Source organism: Tachysurus vachellii, chromosome 6 (assembly GCF_030014155.1).
Source record: "Tachysurus vachellii isolate PV-2020 chromosome 6, HZAU_Pvac_v1, whole genome shotgun sequence".
Lineage (NCBI taxonomy): Eukaryota > Metazoa > Chordata > Actinopteri > Siluriformes > Bagridae > Tachysurus > Tachysurus vachellii.
In genome coordinates this window covers 7,113,064-7,136,198 of record NC_083465.1, presented here as the reverse complement: position 1 = coordinate 7,136,198, position 23,135 = coordinate 7,113,064, and the positions used below count along the sequence as shown (strand labels likewise).

General features: G+C 35.2%; 1 protein-coding gene across 2 annotated transcripts in view; it reads right to left on the bottom strand.

Moving 5' to 3' along the window:
• Window positions 1-23,135, bottom strand: part of anapc1 (anaphase promoting complex subunit 1) — an 84,873-nt gene that overhangs the window by 15,082 nt on the left and 46,656 nt on the right. The window contains exon 49 of one of the 2 annotated variants that reach the window (XR_009648587.1): window positions 2,917-2,995. The gene's annotated coding sequence lies outside the window, so the exon portion shown is untranslated. Of the gene's footprint in view, window positions 1-2,182; window positions 2,996-23,135 lie in introns of those variants that run through there. The other variant, XR_009648586.1, reaches the window with a different exon arrangement.

The following is a 23,135-nucleotide window of genomic DNA, read 5'->3' as shown; positions in this document are numbered from 1 at the left end:
ATATAATCTCAGGGGTCAAGAAACTGAATTTAGGGTGAAGATGGACTTTCCAACAAGACAAAAAAAACAAAACAAAACAAACAAACATCCAAAATAACTCAAGAAGACCTTGCATGGCCTAAATAATGTTGTGTCTTGAAATCTATTGTGAGTGCATGAGACCACAATCCTGTAAAAATCCTCATGATTATGTCTTATAATCAGCTAATCCTGCCAACAGCTTTGTATAAAAAATTTGTTTTTAGTAATTTATAGATTTTGAAGACTTTGCTAAGCCTACTTTCAGTGAATTTAAGGCTCTTTTTGTATTTTGCGTATCAGCTCAGAATGACTTGAGAGCATCACTGTAAATGAATCAAACCCTGTGTAGGTCTAGAGACTATTTGTCATTCTCAATCTTTAAGAACTTTTACACAAAATAAGAACAGATTTGCATAGTGTGTATGGCAGAGATGGGGGACTCGAGTCATATGACTTGACTCGAGTCAGACTTAAGTCGCACATTTGAGACTTGCTTGACAAATATTAAAAAAAGACTCGACTTGACATTCATGACTTGAGACTTGACTCGGAAATAACTTGTTTTTTTTTTTGTTTGTTTTTTTAAATCTGTTTTTAAACGCACGCAAGAGCGTAATCTAACCACGTGACGCAGCAGGCACGCAGAGGGAGCGCGCGCACTAACTAATAAACCTTAACAGTCGTGACGAAACATGAAAGGCGCGACACCAAAAATAATTTCATAATAATAATAATAAGTTCATGTGGAAATGTCAGCTTTTTTGCAATAGCACTTATAATTGGTCTTCAGTGTTAGGCTTTGAGTGAAAAGCGTCTGGATTTTTTTATGGGGATGCACATTATATAAAAAACATAAATATAAATATAAAAATAAAAAACTATAAAGGACAGCCATATTCTTGTCTCGCACACACACACACACACACACACACACACACACACACACACAAACACACACACACACACACACATTCGAATTAAAGGGATAGTTCACCCAAAAATAAAAAAAAAATCTTGAACACACATGTAGATATTTTGAGGAATGTTTGGAATACACTTCCATAGTATTCTTTTTTCCCACTATGGAAGTGAATGGGGCTCATAAATGGTTTGGTTACAAACATTCCTCAAAATATCTACATGTGTGTTCATCAAAACAAAGAAATTTATACAGGTTTGTAACATCATGAGGGTGAGAAAATGATAACAGAATTTTCATTTTAGGTGAACTATCCCTTTAATTAATAAATTACTCTCACTCCAATCATCTCTCTCTCTCTCTCTCTCTCTCTCTCTCTCTCTCTCTCCAATAGTTAAATATTGTAGATTTTACTTTGTTTAATATATACATTTAGTTAAATCATCAAACATCTGTATGACTTGCCAGTGACTTGCTTGACTCAAGCTACGACTTGACTTGAATTGCTTGACATAAAGCAGTGACTTGACTTGACTTGACATTCACAAAAATTGACTCGGACTTGCTTGAGACTTGAAGGTTAAGACTTGAGACTTACTTGTGACTTGCACATATGTGTGACTTACTCCCACCTCTGGTGTATGGTATTAAATCATTAATTATTGCATTGTATCAATTTTTTTTATTATTATTAATTTGCAGGTTACCCTGTGTAGAGGAATAACACAAGAGCACCTAATAAACAGTACTGTCCAAAGTAAATTTTAAAAATAAATCATTAAATAAATAATTATGAATTATTAATTAAATTGTTATTTAATAAATACATTCTTTATTTGTATAATAAATAAAAAATAATATTTTTTATGATAAAAATACATTTTTAAAAAATGTAGGAAAACAATCCTACAAAAAAGTTGATTGCAGGGCACACACACACACTCTCATTCACTCATGCACTACGGACAATTTTCCAGAAATGCCAATCAACCTACCATGCATGTCTTTGGACCGGGGGAGGAAACCGGAGTACCCGGAGGAAACCCCCGAGGCACGGGGAGAACATGCAAACTCCACACACACACACAAGGCAGAGGCGGGAATCGAACCCCCAACCCTGGAGGTGTGAGGCGAACGTCATGCTAACCACTAAGCCACCGTGCCCCCTAGGGTCATTAGTAAAAAAAAAAAAAGAAATAATAATGATAAAAATAAATAAATAAATAATAATAATAGATAAGCCACTTTTCATTTTTAATAAAAAAAATACATTAAGGATTAATAGAGATAAAATCATCTCAAATTCTCCTTTTGATGCTTTTGACAATCTACCATCCCCTTTCATTATTATTCTGCTCTTTGTATTAAATAAAGAATGCTTTAAATATTTAGAAATTGTATTTTTTACAGAGCAGCTTTCTACATTTCTAAGACTTTTGCATGGTTCTGTAGTTCTGCATAGGCATTTGACTTATTTGCTGTTCACAAGCTATTTCTATTGATATGTTTAAAAACATACTGCCTCCTGCTCAGCATGTGTCTGATCATGTGTACATGTAGGTGTGCGTGCGTGAGAGAGAGAGAGAGAGAGAGAGAGTGACATTTGAAAACATTACATGCGTTCTCAGAGTCTGGGAATGCATAGTGTTTGTTCTAAACCACATCTCAACCAACTGATAGACAAGTAGGAGGACACATCAAATGTAAACACCATTAAAACAAACACTTTCGGGTCCCGACACAGACCACAGAAACAGACAAATGTCACGACGAGCATGTTTTTTTCAGGGTAATATTTATTTGCTCCTTTCATTACTCAACTTCAGTTATCATTGCTATCAGGGTTTCACATCAACTCATCATGATTATCTGTTGCTCAGATATAGCAACATATAGATATAGCAATATATAGCTTATAGATATATACATATCATTAAATGTATAGATGCAGCATACAGATCCAAAAACATGGATACCTGAGATGACCTGTTCCTCAGATTTGTTAGGTGTGTAGAAATGTAGCTTGTAGAATAGATCGGGTCTTTCTCTAGTGGCCTGTGCAGAAAACAAAACAAAGAAAAACAGGTTAACATGAGAACATTTGCACCGCAGCAGTCGTTATTACAGGAAACGTCAGGAAGATCTGGCCTCGAGCTGTAACACCTGTCTGCAGTCATTTCCCTTTGAGCTATAGGCATGGCTGTAATAGTAGGGCTGAGGTTTCACAGCCATAGGTGCTACTATCAAATGCCCAGGTTTCCTTTTCTTTCTCCTCCTTATCGACGGTATAATGGTAGCTCTAAAAATCTGACATAAACATCCTAACAGACTCTTCTCATCTTGGACATCACTTATTTAAATTGCTGCCCTCTGGCAAACGGTTTTATTTCGCTGTACTCAGTATAGTGACAATAAAAGGATCTTCAATAACAAATTTCAAACTTGTCTAATGCACTTCTCTAGACTGTACTGCATTATACAAACACAAAACAAGGGGAGAATCTGATCTATTCCATTCAGTGAACCTGACAGCCACTACTGTATGTGCATATCCAACTTATTTGTATGTATTGTTTCATTGTTAACAGCCCAAAAAAATAAACAATTGTAACAGGTTATTCTAAAAATCCATTTAAATATGCAGCAGATTTTCCATTACATGGTTTTTGTACACGCTAGTGTAGAAAGCCATAATCCCACATAAGGTATTAAGTGACGCACTTAAAGGCTTCAAAGACAAGGTTTAACCCACACGTTCTTTAATTTGCATAATTCGGTTTTCTGGACCCCCCTCCCTGGCACATTCGTTCTCGTTCTTGATTTTAACCACATCTGTCTCTCTCTGTGTTTCCCCTTTCCCACTAACTCATTAAAATGAGATACTTTTTCGGTTTATTGGCAACAATTTGTCTCAAAGCCACATCCAGAAAACAGAAGCATGGTAAACACTTCCAGTTTAAGAGGAAAACCATTTAGAATTACGACCTGTTCCAGTTACATGTGTGATAAAGGATAATAGAAGTCGTGTATCATTCAGTCATTTTTTGGAGGCTGTTAAAAAAGTATCTAAAAATATAGAAATGGGGTGAAAAGGGAAGAAAATATTCAGCAGCCAAAGAAACTTTTAATGTTCAGTGAACAAACTTCAGTATGTTGTATGAAACGTGACACTGCAATTAAGAGTGCACCCGAACAAATATGCAGATACACACGTGCATGTTTTACTTAATTATTTCTAATCTAATCCTATCTTCAGTAACCAAAACGAATCCTTTTTGATCTTTAAAAGCTGCTCCATAGAGAGCAAAAGTGTCACATTTTGTCACGACCAAAATATAAAAATCTGCCTAAACACACACACACACGCGCGCACACACCCCAAACCCACTCATTTACCCATTCAGTGTGAATCATTCTCTGCATCATGCTTTAACAGTCACAGTGATCATTTTTGAGGCTTTGTATGTATGTCTCATCCTTTAATGCTCAATGTAAAAGTGTACAAACTACAACATATAACCTTGTTCCAGAACTACTGTGACTAATTAATTAAGAGTTGTAACACACAAATGGCCATTGAGGACACACTATTGAGCTCTATTGTATTTCAGGTGTGTTTAGGCTACAATGAAAAATAATACTGATTCCTTTTCCTGTTTTTGATTGTGGTAAGTTGCATGTAATTACTAAGAAACTAAGTGACTAAGAAAGTGATCAAATCAAAGCCTCTACGTTTGACACCCCTAGGGAGCTCACAACCATCTGAATGCTTACTGAATGATTCATATACGGCCCTGTGACTCTAGTCTCTTACACTCTGATTAGCTTAAAGAGAAAACACTATGAACGTAAAGGGCCATTAATCTGGTACAGTTTATGTGGTGTACACACACACACACACATACACACACGTGCACTAGGCACTTTAATAGAAACGCATGTGAACCTGCTTATTCATGCAGTTATCTAATCATGTGGCAGAATCACAATGCATAAAATCTTGCAGAGACAGGTCAGGAGCTTCAGTTAATGTTCACGTCAAACATCAGAATGAAAAAGAAAAAATGAAAAAAAAAAACTTGTGATGTCTGTGACTTGAACCGTGGCATGTTTATTGGTGGCAGATGTGGTGGTTTTTCAAACCCTGCTAATCTCTCCTGAGATTTTCATCCTGCACATGATGTAAAAGAACAGGTGATTGATCAGACCAGCCGACCATCTTCCACTGCTCTATGGTCCAGTCCTGATCCTCACATGCCCAATGTAGATACTTTCAGTGGTGGAAAGGGGTCAGCATGGGCATATGACCAGTCTGCAACTGTGTGTAACAGCATACTGTGTGTCATGACACCTTCTTCTATCGTAGCTTGCATTAACTCTTTTAGCAAGTTGTGCTAAAGCAGCTCTTCTCTAGGGTCATATCAGATGGGTCGCCCATACTCTCGTTGTCCACAAGCATCCCCATTTCAGAGATGCTCTGACTCGGTTGTCTAGCCATCACAATTTGGACCTAGTCAAAGTTTCTCATAACCTTATGCTTGCCCATTTTTCCTGGTCCCAACACATCAACTTCAAAAACAGACTCTCCACTCAGTGTCTAATATAATCCAACCTCTACAATGTTATTCCCTTCACCTGTTTACTTGTATTGGTAAGCATGTTTGCCTTGAACCACCGGGGTTGGGGCATGATTATGGCCTTCACCCTGTGTGTGCAGTTCACATGTTCTCCCTGTGTCTCAGAGGTTTCCTCTGGGGACTCCGATTTCATCCCCCAAGCCAAAGACTGCTGTGAAACGATAAGCATCTCTAAATTGTCCGTAGTGTGTGAATGTGTGTGTGTGATTGTGCTCTGCCTTGTGCCCTGAGGTCCCTGGGATAGACTCCAGACTTCCTGCGACCGTGTAGTATTAGTGCTACAGAAAATAGATGGGTGTCAGTGCAGTTAACATTATAGTTGATCATGGTGGTGTATATTAGGCTCATTATAATGTCACATTTTGTCTATTTATTGAAGCTAAAGTAGTCTTTATTCCTGAACTAACAGGACACATTAGGTTGTTGAGGTTTGGGTTAAACGTGTACTTAACAATATGTAAAAATCACAAACCCCACACGGTGCACCTTCACCGAGTCCTGCTTTACACACATCTTTTAAATAAAGACATCAGGCTCTTGTTCATCACTTGTTTTCTGTATGTTATGGTAATAAATGTGGTGAGGAACAGACAGGAAAAGACAAGAGGTCACACTAATCACTGGTTGACTTCCACTGCTGCTTAGTCAGCCCACTTTTGACATGCTTCTTGTTTAATATTTATGCTGTGGTCGGGTGTTTAGCAAGAAAATATGCTTTGGTTACATATTAGTAGCATGTAAAAAAAAAAAGCTTCCCCACCATAGCTTTATTTTTTTTTTTGGAAACATTATGAATAATCACCACCACTTCACATAACGCACACTGACATATGAGTTTGAAAATCCATCACTTGAGTCAGCTTCAGATCTCGGTGATTAGTAAACACTTCCCCCATGGTGGTAGATAGAAGCAGGTCAACGAAGGGAAAAAAAAACGATCTGTTAAGAGTGGGTGGAAGAAGTATGATTTCTGTGAGTAGCAGAAAGTAATTAATCAGTTACTTGAACGAATGAGAAAGAGAGAGATGCATAAAAAGAAGCTCTAACAGAATAGCAGGAAATGTGTAAAGATTTAAGTCAAAGTATGAATGAAATTTGCCACGATTACTGATTGAGTTATTCAGAGAAACGCAATATTGTTTCCTAATGACTAGGACTTTTCTCACTACTGTGTAAATTACAGAATGTTGCCTGGCTTATTTTGACTGAGCAACAGACTGCAAATTCCTTTTTAAATCAATTTCAATTCAATGTGTTCTTGTATCAGAGATTTTTTTTAATCTGGTCAGAGGTTTGTGTAAAAATCAATCATTCTGTACAAATCTTAAATATAACACCGAATTTACATTCGGGGTTAAAAATATAGCACCCTTGAATGGTAAACAACATAGATATTAGCCTCCCACTTCCTGTTTAAGGCTGTGATCCAACTAACAACAGACTCGATGATACAAATGATCTTTTTTTTGTACAAAATTTTCAATTCAAAGTCATCAAATATTCCCTAAGAGGGTTGTGTTGAACGAGTAAGAATACAAGAACACAAGAAAGACTTCTCTTTCTCTTACATTTAGCTGACTTGATTAAGTACAAAAACCTAATGCTGGACTTTTCTATAGGATTATAATAAACACTGATATATATATATAATCAATAGGACACGGTCCAACATTTAACACCTACAGATTTGCTCTTGAAGTTTCAGACCTGCAAAATTTCAATCTAGTAATAATCTAAAACTAATAATAATGACTATATCAAGCTGAAAAAAACAACAGCAACAACTTACATGCAAAATTTCCCCAGCAGTCTACACCTAGCCCCGCATTTAAATCCAGGTGATAAATGACTATTAAATCATGTTAACATCTCTTAAAACTGAGTGTCTGGAAAAAAAAAAAAAACCTTGCTTCAAAAACGCATGGATCTACCCACACATTCTTCTGAACACAAAATCTGATCCAGACAACTCAGAAATATTAGATGTGTCACTGTGTTAATTATAAAACATCACAGGGGTGAGAAGAAAAAAATCTTACATATTAATATAAAATTGAAGGGTTTAAGTGTGCAAGAAAATGGCAAAAAAAAAGTGCTTTTGTTGTTTAGTGTCTCTCTCTCTATCTCACACACACACACACACACACACACACACACTTTGATGGGCATTTGTTAGAGCTGAAAAGGTTAAGATTTTTCCTACGAAACTGAGTGGGTGGTGAAAAGAACGTTTGAGAGTCAAATTTCCCCCGAGTGTCTCCAATATCATCTAAACCATCAGTTTCAAAATGACTTCAGGATTTATTTATATAAAAACAACTACAAGACACATTAACTTCATCCATATATCTAATTAAAAAACTCAACAATCTTGAGATTTCAAACACCTTCGTTAGTTCTGTCGACTCCCTGAGGGTCAGACTGGCATTTTATCCATTTTTTTTCTTCCTCTCTGTCACGAGGATCAGTTTGCTTCTTGCTTGTGTTTATGAAGCAGATCAAATATTACGATGAATGATGTTCGTTCGGAAGTCGACAAATTGAGATTGAAAATTTTTAAAGTCGTTTGAATCTCTTTTTTCATGATGAACCACCTTAAAAAAAAAGAAAAGAAAAAAGAGTGAGACAAGAAAAAAAATGTAATGGTTTAATTTGATGTCATGATATGACACACACACACACACACACACACACACACACACACAGTGCGCTGTTTTGTTTTTTTTTGTTTTTTTTTAACCTAAATTAGTCATTTGAAGGTGACACTAGCATGCAGAGGTGTGTTTGATGGCTCCGTGGTTAAGCGCAGACCCGCGGTGCCTCTTTTGTTCTACGTGATACTTCTTCATCAGTATCTTCACAATAACCACGCAAACTGCACAACAAACTTCACCACTCTAATTAGATCTTAACCAGAAGCTCAGACAATCCAGCAATGCTGTGGGACACAACACACACCCTGGGAGGAAATGCACCCAGACACTTATTTCTTGTTATTTCATTTAAAACGCAGCTTTTCGAACAGAACAGCGTTTGTTTTCGTTTGCATCGTGATCGCACAATTTTATCCGACATCTACATATAAGAAAATATACAACCATCTGCTTCTACAGATGACTTCTTTCGCAACATGTTGTTTAGGGGTTTTTTGTATTGTTGTTTTTGTTACCTTCCCCAACAAAAGCAGGACAGGTCTAAAAAAAGAGAATTAGTTAAAGAATGTGAAAGCGATACGAAGTCACGCCGCAGTTAGTACAATATGAGCGATTCGGATAAAAAAACGTCAAGTGAAATTCGGTGTTCTGTTTTTGACTGGCTGCTGATAACTTACACCTACACACAGACAATTAATACTGAAACTCTCACAAACAACAAAGATCAAATCTCCACGCACATCTTCTCGTCTTACTTGGAAACCGTACAATTTAACTGCATATTTTTTACTGGTCATGTCTAAACTAAAGAGTAACAGTCCACTTAAATATATTTATATATTTGGTAAAAAAAAATCGGATCAAAACAACAAAAGCTAAAGAGCTGAAGAACTGGATTAATATTCAGTGCTTTCGAACTGTCTGGAAAAATGAACTAAATTGTAAAATGAGGTGTGAAGTCAGAAAGTAGAAGATATGTTCTAAATGAAGCCTTTATACAACTCTGAACCGATATTAGATCAGTCTGTTTACAAGGCTCCTGGTTTCTAGGATTGTTTTTAAATGGTCAGATTCAGGGATACAAATGAAATGAAATGAAAAAAAATGTTCATATTGTGCAGCTTCTTCTTCTTCTTCTTTTTTTTAAAAGCAGGAGTGTTTTTGTGACTATCATTAACCTCTTACTGTTGTCTGTGAGCAAAGCAGCAAGCAGCACACACAACCACAAGTGGGAGTACTGATATACTGAGTGAGATACAAAACACACACATACACACACACACATGTAGACATCGAGACAAAAAGGCTGAAAGCTGACTTTTAAAAAGCTTTCTTAAGTGAAAGATACACATCATGACATGCAAGTGTTTTTATATACTAGTGTGTGTTATTTTCCTCATTCTTTTTTCTAAAACTACACAACACTCAGTAATGTCTCTTTCTAAAATATACAAACTTGAATCTGTGATATTTCTGGTCAATATTTTCAGTGTATAAACTAACAACGCTGATCTTAAGGCAGCTGGTTGGGGGTTTTTTGGTGTGTGTTGTTTTTTTTGTTTTTTTTTTAATTGTGTTGGAAACATACGCCCACCTCGTGGCTTTTGAGAGTTGTCTGATGTTAAGACAGCATGGTCAAAACAAAATGAGAAGTTTGTGATAAGAAATATGCCACTTAAATAAGCCAAAACAAAAAGAAACAGCAAAACAACATCAACAACAAAAAAAACACAACTCTGATTTTGAATTACAGAATTACACAGTGACTGTTAAATGAAGTGTCAGTTGCTGAGTCAGATCCAATGTTTTTGTACAATATATTTGTGTAGTTGTACAGTCATGTACAAGGAGTTAGGGTTATTAATCCTGGGGTTATATTTGGTCTTAGACTTCTAGACTATTGCGTTTATTATTTAAGCATTTGTCATGTACCGGATTTCATCAGGTCCTGAGAAAGATTTCCTGGTTTATGAGGAATGAATTTTGAATTAAGGATAAAAAATGAAACAAAATCAAACCAATAAACGTCTCATTTCGACGCATGACTGATCTTGATCTGATAACAATACCTGATACAATTAAGTGTAGATTTGACAAGCGACTAATGCCTGAAAGCTGCAAAAACAAACAAACAAACAAAAAATATATGTATGTATGGATTTAGTTTTTCAGGCTGGTGCACATCAAGACTCAAAAGAATGTTTGTCTTAACACAAAGATTGTGAACTTAAACATAAGTCAAATTACGCCCGAAAAACAAAACTGAGAAGGCTTGTGGTTTTCTGAAAAAAGAAAAGAAAAAAAAAAAAAGGTCATGCATATTATTCAGGGCTGTGCAATATTTTGAGATGGATTCAATATTTCTTATGTGGCATTTACACATCCTATGTTTTCTGCTTGGCATCTCAGCATTCAAATTCAGCCCACGCTATCTCTTCCCTCAAACACACGCGCACACACACACACACACACACACACACACCTTTTGCATTGCTCATCCTGAAGCGGTATTTTAACCCTACATATTTTTTTATAACTCATCAGTTAATTGTCACTTGTATTTTTTTTTTTTACCCAATTAACTACATGGGATAAACACGACACGTAGTAAAAAAGTGGCTACAGCGGCTGGTTAAACAACTGCAGCTGGGCAAGCAAAAGGTTAAAGGTCACAGCTGTTGAATAAAGCTACACTGCTCCACAACACAACACAAACCTGACTGTGTGTCTGAAACACACTTAAAGGAACAACACAATGTTCTGTCCTAAGATTAAGCTTGTGGCAATTTTAGGATTTAGATTTAAGAAACCTGATGATATCTGAATAAATGTAGAGCATTAAATAAACTTTCAGACACTGACGATTGTGTGTTTCTCTCTGTGTCTCTCTCTTCTCTCGGTTTTTCTCCACACGGCCGCTATTCGCACCTTTTAACTGTAAAAAGTTTACTCTTCATGCATTCGGTGTGTAAAATGTCATGTCACATGTCACACATCATCCACTTTCACAATCTACTATTACACATGTCTATTTGGGAACACATGAAGCTTATGAGCCCTTTTCACAAACTCGATGCCATGACTTCAGTCAGGTCTCTTGCTCAATTTCCTCATTCAAAGCAGAACAACCAGGCCATCGATTACGGCTCGTTTAAATACCACACTATAGAAGTCCACTGGAGTTTCACTTTTCCTCAGTGACGGCTGACAGTGCTCAGCTTTCACAAGATGTAATCTGCTCGCGTCGTCATTAATGTCACTCTCTTTTTCAGTTTTCACTCACAGACTGTGTATAGACCAGATAGTAGTGTTTTTACTGACCTGCTATTATTATTACCATTATTTATTATTATTACTATTACTATTATTGTTATTATTATTCTCAATATTACAACTAAAAGAGAAAATTGGCCCAGTTCTGAAATTCTAACTTTGTGTATTGTTTCAAATTATGGCTCAAATTATGACTATAAATCTATACAAAAAAAATATATCGGAAACTGACACGATCAACAAACTGATCCTACTTCCATCTATTTCTGTATTTATTAGGTTATGAATAAGTGCTTGATTCACCATCATCATTTATTCCTCATGGGGTTATAAATTACAGCACAATTGTTATTTTCTGTTCGCTTCCCTTCACATGTTTGTTAGTCACACTGTTACCAAAGACTGCATGATGAGAAAAGATCATTTAGAATTTCCTGTTTGCTATAAACTCTCAAATTCCCAAAATACACACAACAGTGCAAAAACAACACTATCTTTTTTAGAGATTTCAAACTCAGTCATGACATAAGTACTCGATCCTAACAATACTATAAGTATAGAATGAACAGACTGTCTTCTAGTATATATATATATATATATATATATATATATATATATATATATATATATATATATATATATATGTGTTTGTGTTCTCGTGTGCGTGAGTTGCAGCAACCTTCTATTGTTTACAATGCCACTATATGGTTCTGCATGTTCTCTCGCTCTCTCTCACACGCACACACACACACAAATGAAAGGAAAAAAATGCACATATAGACTATGATTCCTCCATCGTCATGATCACACTCAAACACAACAATTAAAAGATCAAATAACAAAAAAACAAAAAGAAATAGTTCCTATATGATCTAGGGTTCCATCGTGCAGGCAAATTTAATCAAGCTGTATCTTTAAAAATGCAGATTGTGTCCTTTTTCCCAGAAAGCTGTAAGCACTACAGAGAAGGAAAAGCTACTAGTGCTACTGACTAAATGTTGTATGATGGACAGAAAGAGAGATAAATCATAAACTGAAAGATAAGCGCAATGAGAGAGTGGAAACAGTGACTAAAACACCCAATTCTTGTAACATTATAAATACTATTTCTTGCAAAAAATAAAAAAAAGTTGAGGTTAGCTGATATATAAACAGGAAACGGTTCGACCAGTAGGTCACAAAAAAGAGAGATCAATAGTCTATCATATCAAAAGGCAAAAAGATTAACATCCAGCAAGTATTTATAAATAAGAGCTTATTTTTGGGCTTTCGGTTCACTGAACTCTACATTTCAGTGCTAAATTTAAAGTGTGTCATCATCATAAACCACACAGCAAAGAATTAAAAAATAAATGGACTAATTTTTAAATCTAAATTTGACTTTTGCTTGAATTATTTGTTTTTAATGTACTCTGAAAAGGTGTACACTTACTACACTAAGTGTTGTATTAAACATAAGTCTGTGGGCCTATATTAGTGATATGACCAACAACAACCAAAAAAAAAAAAACAGTATTCAAATTTAATTGGAATTGGATTATAATTACATAACATTAATAATTATATTAGCATTAGCATATTTTTCATTTGATTAGTTGGGGGGGGGGGCTAAGCAAAAAAGGAAGCAATGTAGCTGGAACATTTTGTCTTTCAGGCTTAATTCGGCTCTGAATAACCAACAAAAATGATAAAATGCCACATTATATATATATATATATATATATATATATATATATATATATATATATATATATATATATATATATATATAAGAAATACACAAAGCAGAAACTGAGTTGAATTTACACACAAATGCTATTTTGTTTTTATTATATAAACGTTTAGCCAAACGTTTAGCCTGTGTGACCAGTATAATGCTAGTAATGCTGTGTGCTAACATTTTACTAAACTATCAAATTAAAACATTATAATGTCCAAGATATTCCAAATTACACCCTGACCCAAAGAATCGATTGAAAAATGATATATACATTATATGTTACACTATTCTGTGTGAGATTTCACATCAGTACACAGGCTGTTGTGTGTTTTGTTTACATTAGTAAGCTAATTACGGATGTTGCCAAGGTGTAAAGAGTAGAGGTTAATTTATAATGAACGTCATATTTACATCGCTGTGAAGTTAAAAGAGATAAGACTCAAATAACACCCGTAGTCGGCGTGTGGAAAAACGTCTTTAAACAGCTTGACCTTTTTGTTTTCAGACTGAAAGCAACAGCAGAAACCTCCAGTGTGTGGGTTATGACGAATAATAAATATAGACTATTAACTTAAACACTATATACGATATAATAATACCTTTCATCATGCATTAAAATAACCTGCTGAAACAGGCTGCAGTCTGAACAGGTGAAAAGTGTAGAATACTGTGTAAAATACTGTATTTTAAAAGCAAATTATGTTAAAAACACACAGCAGATTAAGTAGTGAATCCGCGTAGTTGATAATGTGATAATACAAACAACACTCATAAAGTGAGCACTACAAGTCTTACAGCTGGTGCTTTATACGATAAAATAAACGTCCACGTTTAATATGATCCGATATAGTGAAATAGATCCAGTGTCAGCAATAGTATCTGTACTACACGTGTTTATCACGAATGTACATGACTGGAAATATACAGTAAAATTGCCACATGAAGTAATGTTTATTATATGTGGTTGACTAATTTGTTTTTATTGTGCTACTATATATATATATATATATATATTAACTTAATATATTCTCAAACAGGATTATTATGGCAGCATTTTCCATATCTTCCTGTAATGTAGGCTACTAAATGGTTTATGGCAAATAAATATATTCTAACTGAATTGTTCCACGTGTGATTAAAATGTATAATTGAATGAATTCTTAATCAGTTGCAAAAATAATGTCTTAAATGTGCTTCTACACGTTTTACAGCAACCGCTTTGGGGCATTTTTATCTGAAAGTAAACAATGATCTGACAAAGATTAGCTTCAATTTGCTAAAAAATCAAACGCTCTGTAGGTATTTATCAGTTTTTTTTACTTTATGCCCAATTCAAATACTTCGAACACTACGAATCTACAGCGCTGTAAATTATATTATATTATATATATATATATATATATATATATATATATATATATATATATATATATATATATATATATATTAATCACAAATATTATATTATAATAACGTGCTCGTTTCCATTTGTAGTGACAAATACTGTCAATTGAGAGGCTGTAAAATTCCAAGTGTTTTAATATGGGCTGTTAATAAGAACACTGGAGTATATAAAATAAGATATATTAATCTCTTCCCTAATGGCGTGACGTCTGGTGAAGAGAAAAACAAAACAAAACAAAAAACACGCTGTGTCTGTATTGAATACACACCGTATTCATTAGTTTAAAAACGCTGCCCCCTTCCGGTAACATAGAGTAGTACAGCTTCTATCAGGGAGAATGTGAACGCGAAAACAAAGCAGGACTGAAACGGCACCTACTCATCAGCCGTTTTCTCTTGAATTAATATTCACTCTACATTTCTGTCAGCTCTAACATTTACTTGTAATGAAAAAAAATAGTGCAGAATGAAATCTACATTTAACAATATGACACGAGATGATAAGAGAAAATAACACTATATCCTTCTTTAGTTCACAGCTGTATTGCCTTGCACTGTAAAGTAAGATAGCAAACATATAATGTAATGTGTTTTTGTGAGGAAAATTGTTTCTGTTCAACCTTTACTAAGTCCTAACCATTACTGCATTACACTTATCATATGCATCACAGAATCAGTGAGTTTAATGTAAACTCCTATTAAAGTGAGTTTAATGTAAGCTGCTATTATAAATCTAAAAACAATTACTTAGCTGTTAAAAAACAAACAAACAAAAAAATACCCTACCAATTAAATTTAATCATATCAATATTAGAGGTAAGATGTAGGGATAATAAGTGTTCAGATGTGTTTTTTAAGAGGTAAGAATTTTCTTTCTCCTGTTTCTTCTTTTTAAATTTAAAAGACATTGCACAATTTAAAGAATCATAGAAAAGCAAAATACAAAATAGACTAGAATAAGTAAACGGGAGAAAAATACCAAACAAAACAAAACAATACAAAACAAAAGAACAACCGGAACAATGTAATGTTTGCGCTATAAAATGTGCCACAATAATGTAGGAGTTTCATATTCTCTTACAAACCTCTTGAGTTTAGTCAGATGTGGTCAAATATAAAGCATCGGGTTTTTCAGTGCCAGAAACAGATTGTTAGTAACTGTTTTTATATGTGACAAGGCACAACAAAGCATCACTGCAGAAATCAAAAGGAATACAAATTCTATTTGAAATCCTCTAGTCATTCTCAACCAAATACCACTAATTTAATTAAAAAGCAAACAGATCCAAAGGAGGTTCAATCTCTAGTCACAAATTAGTCAAAAAAGAATAAGATACAAATTCATTAACACCAGACTAATGATCAGTGAAAAATAAAATTAATTTCCATAAAGAATACCACTTTGCATTAGCAGGCAGGCAGCTAAGAATCCAATTAGTTTGCTCTTGGAGAGATAAAAATCTTTGCTGTGCATCACCCAGTAGGGAAAATAAAATAAAACAAGTATCTAAAAATAAATATGTTGGTGAAATTATGTAGCATTTACAACCTGTAATAATTCTGTTCAGTTATGAGAAACATTTATAAGAAGACCAGATCATAAGTATAAATGCTTTTTAATGTTTTAAAAAAACAAAACCTTATTGCTAAGATATTAGTATAATTTCTCAAAATGGAAATGAATACCTAATCTCAAAGACAAACACAAGCGAACCTAAAAAAAGCACCTCATAGCACCTATATCAGAACTGATCATCACAACACTGAACAACACTTTTTCTTTCAGCTTTCGACCACCGTGATCACATTTTTCCAATACCAGTGTGTCAGAGGTATTACACACAAAACTGATTACTAATTTTACCAGAATGTTTCTGTAATTCCACATATTGTTCATCGCTTCTTTACACTTAAAAAAATAAGCTTTTGTTTTTAGCATTTGCAGCTTGCAGTCGAGCTGACTCAAAGCACAACCCCCGTTTTGGGCCTTGACCACCCACACCCACACAGTGCATCTGACTTATGCATCAGCAACCTTATTTGAACCTGGTGAGTTCTTCAAGAAAATTTGCTGATTCTTACCTACATTACAAGGAAATGAGAAATGACTTAACTTCACAAACAAGAATTTGTTTGGTTAACTATGACCATAAATAAGACTGAAACTTGACTAAGATGATACAGGCAATTTCTTAGTCATGTTATACCAAATCTGATACCGATACTGATCTTTTACCTGTGACATTAACTTGACATTTTAAAATCGCTGCCTTATTTCATATTTACCAGAAATTTCAATTCACGATCAGATCGAGCAGTAAATTTAGTTTCCATGAAATTACTGTAGTTGGCTTACTAGTTTATTTGCAATACTATCATTTATATAACATACAACTTATTAATGATTGTACTTAAACTAGTGTTATTAAAATAAATTATATAAAAACTTTATTAATTATCTAAAACATTGAATTTACATGCTTGAAAAATATATACATACTTGACATTTAGCTACATATAAAACTAAAAAAATCTGCATAGAAAAAATAACAATAAGTATCTACATATTAAATGATTTTAAACAGAATTGTAGAATTGTCTGTAAATCCAAACTAAATAATTGTATGTACTGATCTACAAAACATAATAATAATAATAGTAATAATAACAACACAAACAGATCTGACAGAATAATTTGTATTTTGATTAATGTCTGTACTCAGCATTAGCAAGCAAGTGTTTTGGATTAAAAAAAAAAAGGTGTGAAATATGTGATTTAAAAGCAAGCTACCAAAAGCAATATTTAGTGGTCAGTCCTGGTTGCCATAAATGACGTGTCACCTATATGGTGGTCAGATATACTCAAAAAATGACGTGGTGCCTGAATAAAATGGCTGAATAAAATACTCTTCAACAAACCAATCACATTCTAAAGAGGCTGATGAAGCATGACTAAAAACCAAAAAGATATTTGATTAAATATTTTCAGATCAAGAATATCTTAGACTTAGCATGGATCTGCTATAATGCACACTGTACTCTATATAGACATATGTATAATTTCTTACCTTTTGCTAATTCCTGTGTCTACTCTGAACTAACCATATTATAGCCATGAGTGTTGCATTATCTGTAACATATAAGTAACTAAAGTATTCTTCAGTCTAAATTCTAGATCAGTTTAAAGGAGTAATTAAGGGAGTTTTTTTGCTGCTGGGTGCTGAGTCATCTGTGTCATGGCTGCCCACACACAGCCCCACGCAGCTTTGCTCAGTGCACCGTGAGCTCCTGGGCCAGCGGTTTTGCACAAATGTCTCAAACCTTCCTCGTTTACAGTAAATGGTACCAGTGTGGGGTATTTGCCTCTGTGAAGGGGGTATTTGAACCACGTTGCTCTCAGTGACATTAACGAGTCACTAAAATATACACAAGAAATCGAGTGGAGCACAATAATTACTCAGATCCTCAAGAATGTCTGTTTTGTTGTCCTTTGCTTGTTTGACTTTACAAAATGGAATAGGTGAAACTAGCTTAAACAGATTTGAAACTGTGACTTTGAAAGGAAGTAGCCAGTCTGACATTATATGTATTTCACCAAACCCCAAAATCTTATGCAAAGATTTGCAAGAATTCAAATAATTGAGACAGTTATTAGAGTTTAGTTGGATTTCATGCAAAAATTAAACACCCAGCAGTTAACATTTACATTTAAAGCATTCAGCAAACACCCTTATCCAGAGCGACTTGCATCATTATCTCATTTTACACAACAGAGCAATTGAGGGGTAAGGGCCTTGCTCAGGGGCCCAGCAGTGGTAGCTTAGTGGATGTGGGATTCCAATTAGTAGTCCAATACCTTAACCACTAGGCTATCCTACCCCTAATATTTACTCTTCATTCTGAATCGTGAATCCTAATGGATTTGCATGATATCATGAGGCCATGTTGTGTTGAGATGAGATCACACAGCCCTCCCCATACAGCTAATATCCTGAACTAAAGATAGCCTGGAGGCGGGATCTCTGTTTTTCCCACAATGAGTAGACAGATCAAGCGCTTTACTGGGAAAACCAAGAGGTCAAATGGGCTTCCTGTTTGGACACACACTCAGCAAAAACATCTGCACATAAATTTATTTGTAAAAAAATACATAAATAAAAAGATTTCTGTATTTTCCTTTGTTTCAAACAGGGGAAAAAAACACATTTGTTTGCTATTACATCCTAGTTAATAAACTCTGAGTTAATTCTAGTCATGTAAGTGAAAATTTTGACTGTCTAAATAATTGTATGTCATTGCAACTTGTCTTAATGGAGCACTGGGAAGAAATACACCATGGATCGATTGCCAGTCCATCATAGGACCCCACGCATACACATTCACATACAGACATGCACACCTAAAGGCATTTTAGTATAGCTAATCCACCTGCCTGCATGTTTTTTTTTTTGTTTTTTTTTTTAAAGGTGGGATAAAACCCAAACTGACATGTAACGAACTTGCAAAACTCTGCATTAGACAGTAAAACCCGCGTTAGCTCATGACAACCTCAGAGCCATGACTCAGCAACACTAACAATGGTGCCACCATGCCTCTGAGAGTTTTTTTTAAATAAGCAACTTATCACGTGTTGTCTAGGTATAAATTGACACCCTACAGCTGCAATAAAATATGACGAAACAGTGAAATCGTGTTTCATTGCCTGTCAGCTGTGTACATATCTACTGCTGTGCTAATACGGTTCATGCTCTTACATACAATGCAATGCTATAGCATTGTTCTGGCCCTCCGACTGCCAACTGCAGTACAACGATCCTAAACACTTTCAGCAGCAAAAGCCTCACACTGACTCATTCACCGCTTTATTGATCATTCAAATAGTATTGATCAGGTACTGACTTACCATTCTGTTCTTCATTCTCCAAGAAGCCATAAAGACTGTACTGAACAAACCTCCTAAAGAAGAAACAGCTTGTTTCCTCCCCCACATTCACACACACCCATCTCAAAGGGCCAAAGGGATCCAGATGAGTCAAAAAAAGCTAGAGTGGGTTAACAGAATGGAACGCACACAAGGCGCTGACACACCAAACCACGGCTTCCTCTCCCCCACATGCCTTTCATAACGCCAGAGATGACTGGCTAAGTTCCCACAGTGGTGCAGGGGAAACCTGTCCGGACCTCTAACACCAAAGGAACACAAGCTAACCCCTGGCCAATATGCGTGTGGGCATGTAAAAGAGAACGACTGAGTTAAAGTCTTCTAATACATCCTACACAACATCCCAGAGAACCTATCTTGGGCTTAATGGAGGACAGAAAAAAAGGCTTGTTTGTTATAGAAGAAAGGTCATAAAAATGCACATGCATCGGATATGATGTAACATGACTTTTCAAGCTGGAGTTTGTGGAAGCATGAGATCCATGGGAAAAAAGTTGTTCCTCCTACGCAACCATAGCAAGCACGTACACACTGTTTTGCTCTGGTCTTTTTCTTTGATGAGTCAAATCAAGTGTTTCTTTTGTAAATCTCTACTATTTTAGGGGAGTAGAAAAATTAAAGGAAGAATATTTTCAAAATACACTCACCAAGCACTTTATTAGAAACATCTGTACACCAGCTCATTCATGCAATTATTTAATCAACCAATCATGGGATAAGGACCAGCAGCTTTAGCTAATTAGGAAATCATCAACCATCAGAATAAGGAAGAATCTGATCTCAGTGATTTTGACTGTGGGGATGATTATTGGTGCCAGATGGGCTGGGCTTGCACTGTCAGAATGGCGCAATGAAGAATAAAACATTAGCTGTTCTGCATATGGAAACATCTCATTGGAGAATGGCCAGCCTTCAAGTTGACAGAAAGGGCTACAGTTACTCAGTTAACCACTCTGTACACCACTGTACACTCTGTACACCACTGGTTTGAAAACAAAGAGAGACGCCACCCAGTATTAGTAGTAGTGATCCTAATAAATATCTTTTCGAATAAATTTCTCACTAGCTATCTAACTAGCTACCTTCAACTGTCTATTTGTACAGTTTTACACACCATAAACACACCAAATGTATAGAATAGGTTGTGAGTTCAAATCCCAGGTCCACCAATCTACCACCGCCGAGCCCCTGAGCAAAGCCCTTAACCCTCAACAGCTCAGTTGTATAAAAATGAGATAAAACGTAAGTCACTCTGGATAAGGAAGTCTGCCAAATGCCATAAATATAAATGCATAGAATTTAAGATTATTACAACAGAACTACATTATTACAATCGCATCTGTTGTCACTTCCTCATATAGTCTAAGGGAGTTTTTCCTTTCCACCATCGACTCTGGCTTGCTTTTTAGGCATAAATATAAAATTTTAAACTATATCAATTTTATTCTGAATTTTTATATTACTGTAATTCTGCATTGTGAAAATGTCTATAGCTATACAAATAAAACCGAACTGAATTATCTACAGGTTCGATGATGCCCATAGGCCTTTATTTTTATACAAATAACATTTAAAAATGTACAACTAGGAAGTCAAAACTAATAGGAGAGAAACACAGCGAATAAAGTCATACTTTCAAACAAGTTCTTTAAACTTTCAAATTAAAGAATTTTAATGCTGCAAAGGCAAACCTATTGAACCCAATGAAACGAATGAGTCATGGTATAAGTTTCTGCCTTCTGTTTCGCTCTTATACCCTTGTGAATACTCTGCAGCAGGAATCCCATCTTAACTTTCAGTCTTACGAATAATACATCTTAAATCACATGACATACCATATGTCAACTGAGGTGAATAAAAACGTAAAAGATTTGAATATAAAAACCCCTGCCGACGGCTTTAATGGGAAGACTCTTGCACAATCATGCAGGTTTCTTGTCAGTCAGTCATATGAAAGCAGCGCAATGCATAAAATCATTAAGATACAGCACAAGAGCTTTAGTAAATATTCACATCAAACCTCATATTGAGGGAAAAATGTGATCTTGGATGAATGAGCTTGTCTGTGGCCTGGTTGTTAGTGCCAGGTCTGGATTTAGTGTTTCAGGGATTTTTTGGGATTTTCATTTATACCAGTCTCTAGAGTAGAATACAAAATAAAGAAAGGGACAGTTGGAATGAAATGCCTTGGTGACGACGAAGTTCAGAAGAAAAGATCAGGCTGAAAGAAAGGAAGGTTTACAAGTGTTCCTATTAAAGTGGTGAGTAGAAGTAAATGTGAAGGCATCATAACAGGATAACAGGAAAAAAAAAAATAAAAAATATATATATATATATATATATATATATATATATATATACATACATATGCCAGTAAATATTACAGACTAAGGCATTTAATCAGAACAGCACTGTTAATGTGTATTTTTCCAAGAAACACTGAAGAGAAACTAATGACAGATCTGACCTGTGATTTAATAGCAACTTGCTTTTTTAAGACAATGCAGATAACATGAGCTAGTTGGCATTTTTGGGAGGCTCACTCTGTATCCTGTCTGTTTGCAATAGAGGAACCGATCTAGCTTTTGTGTAATGCAATATCAGATTCTAATATGACTTATAATTATTAGGACTTTATAATATAGGATTTATTTTAACAGCAACAGGAGATTCCAACTACATGTGGTCTTTGAGGACAACAACCTCCTCATCAATACACAATTGTCAGACAGTATATTTATATTCGCACCCTCCAATGTCACCCAGTTGAGGATGAGGTTCCCTTTTGAGTCTGGTTCCTCTCAAGGTTTCTTCCTCTTCCACAGTCACTGCAGGCTTGTTCAATGTGGATAAATACAAACACATATCAGTCAAAGTCAAATATTAATCTTAAACGTCTTTAATATATTAATGTTTGTATAATATTAAACTTTTTGTATTATGTTTATATTCTGTAAATCTGCTTTGAGACAATGCCCATTGTTAAAAGCGCTATAAAAATACATTCAAATTGAATTGAACTGAATGATTCCCATCCATTTTCATGAAGCTCCACCTCCATGATCAAAAATGACTGACAGCCAAACATAATCAAGCATTCAAGTCTGTTTTCAAACTGGATTTCTCAGCTACATTACATTACAAAGACCACATATATTCAGGTGTTCCAATCCTATTCCTATTCAGGTGAATTCAGGTGTTCCAATCACTTCCATGGCCACAGGTGTATAAGATCAAGCAGCTTCTACCAACATTTGTGAACGACTGGGTCACTCTCAGGAGCTCAGTGAATTCAAGCATGGTACCATTTTCACCTCTGCAATAAGTCCATTAATGAAATTTCCTCACTACTAAATATGTCAACTGTTAGTGGTATTATAACAAAGTGGAAGCAATTTGGAACAACAGCAACTTTTTTCAGGGGTTGTGTTTGGCCCTTAGTTCCAAGAACTAAGCATACCAAAACATATTGGACAAATTTGTGCTCCATGAAGTTGAGTTGAAGCTGTTATCGCTGCAAAGGGTGGACCAACTCCATATTAAACCCTACAGATTAAGAATAAGA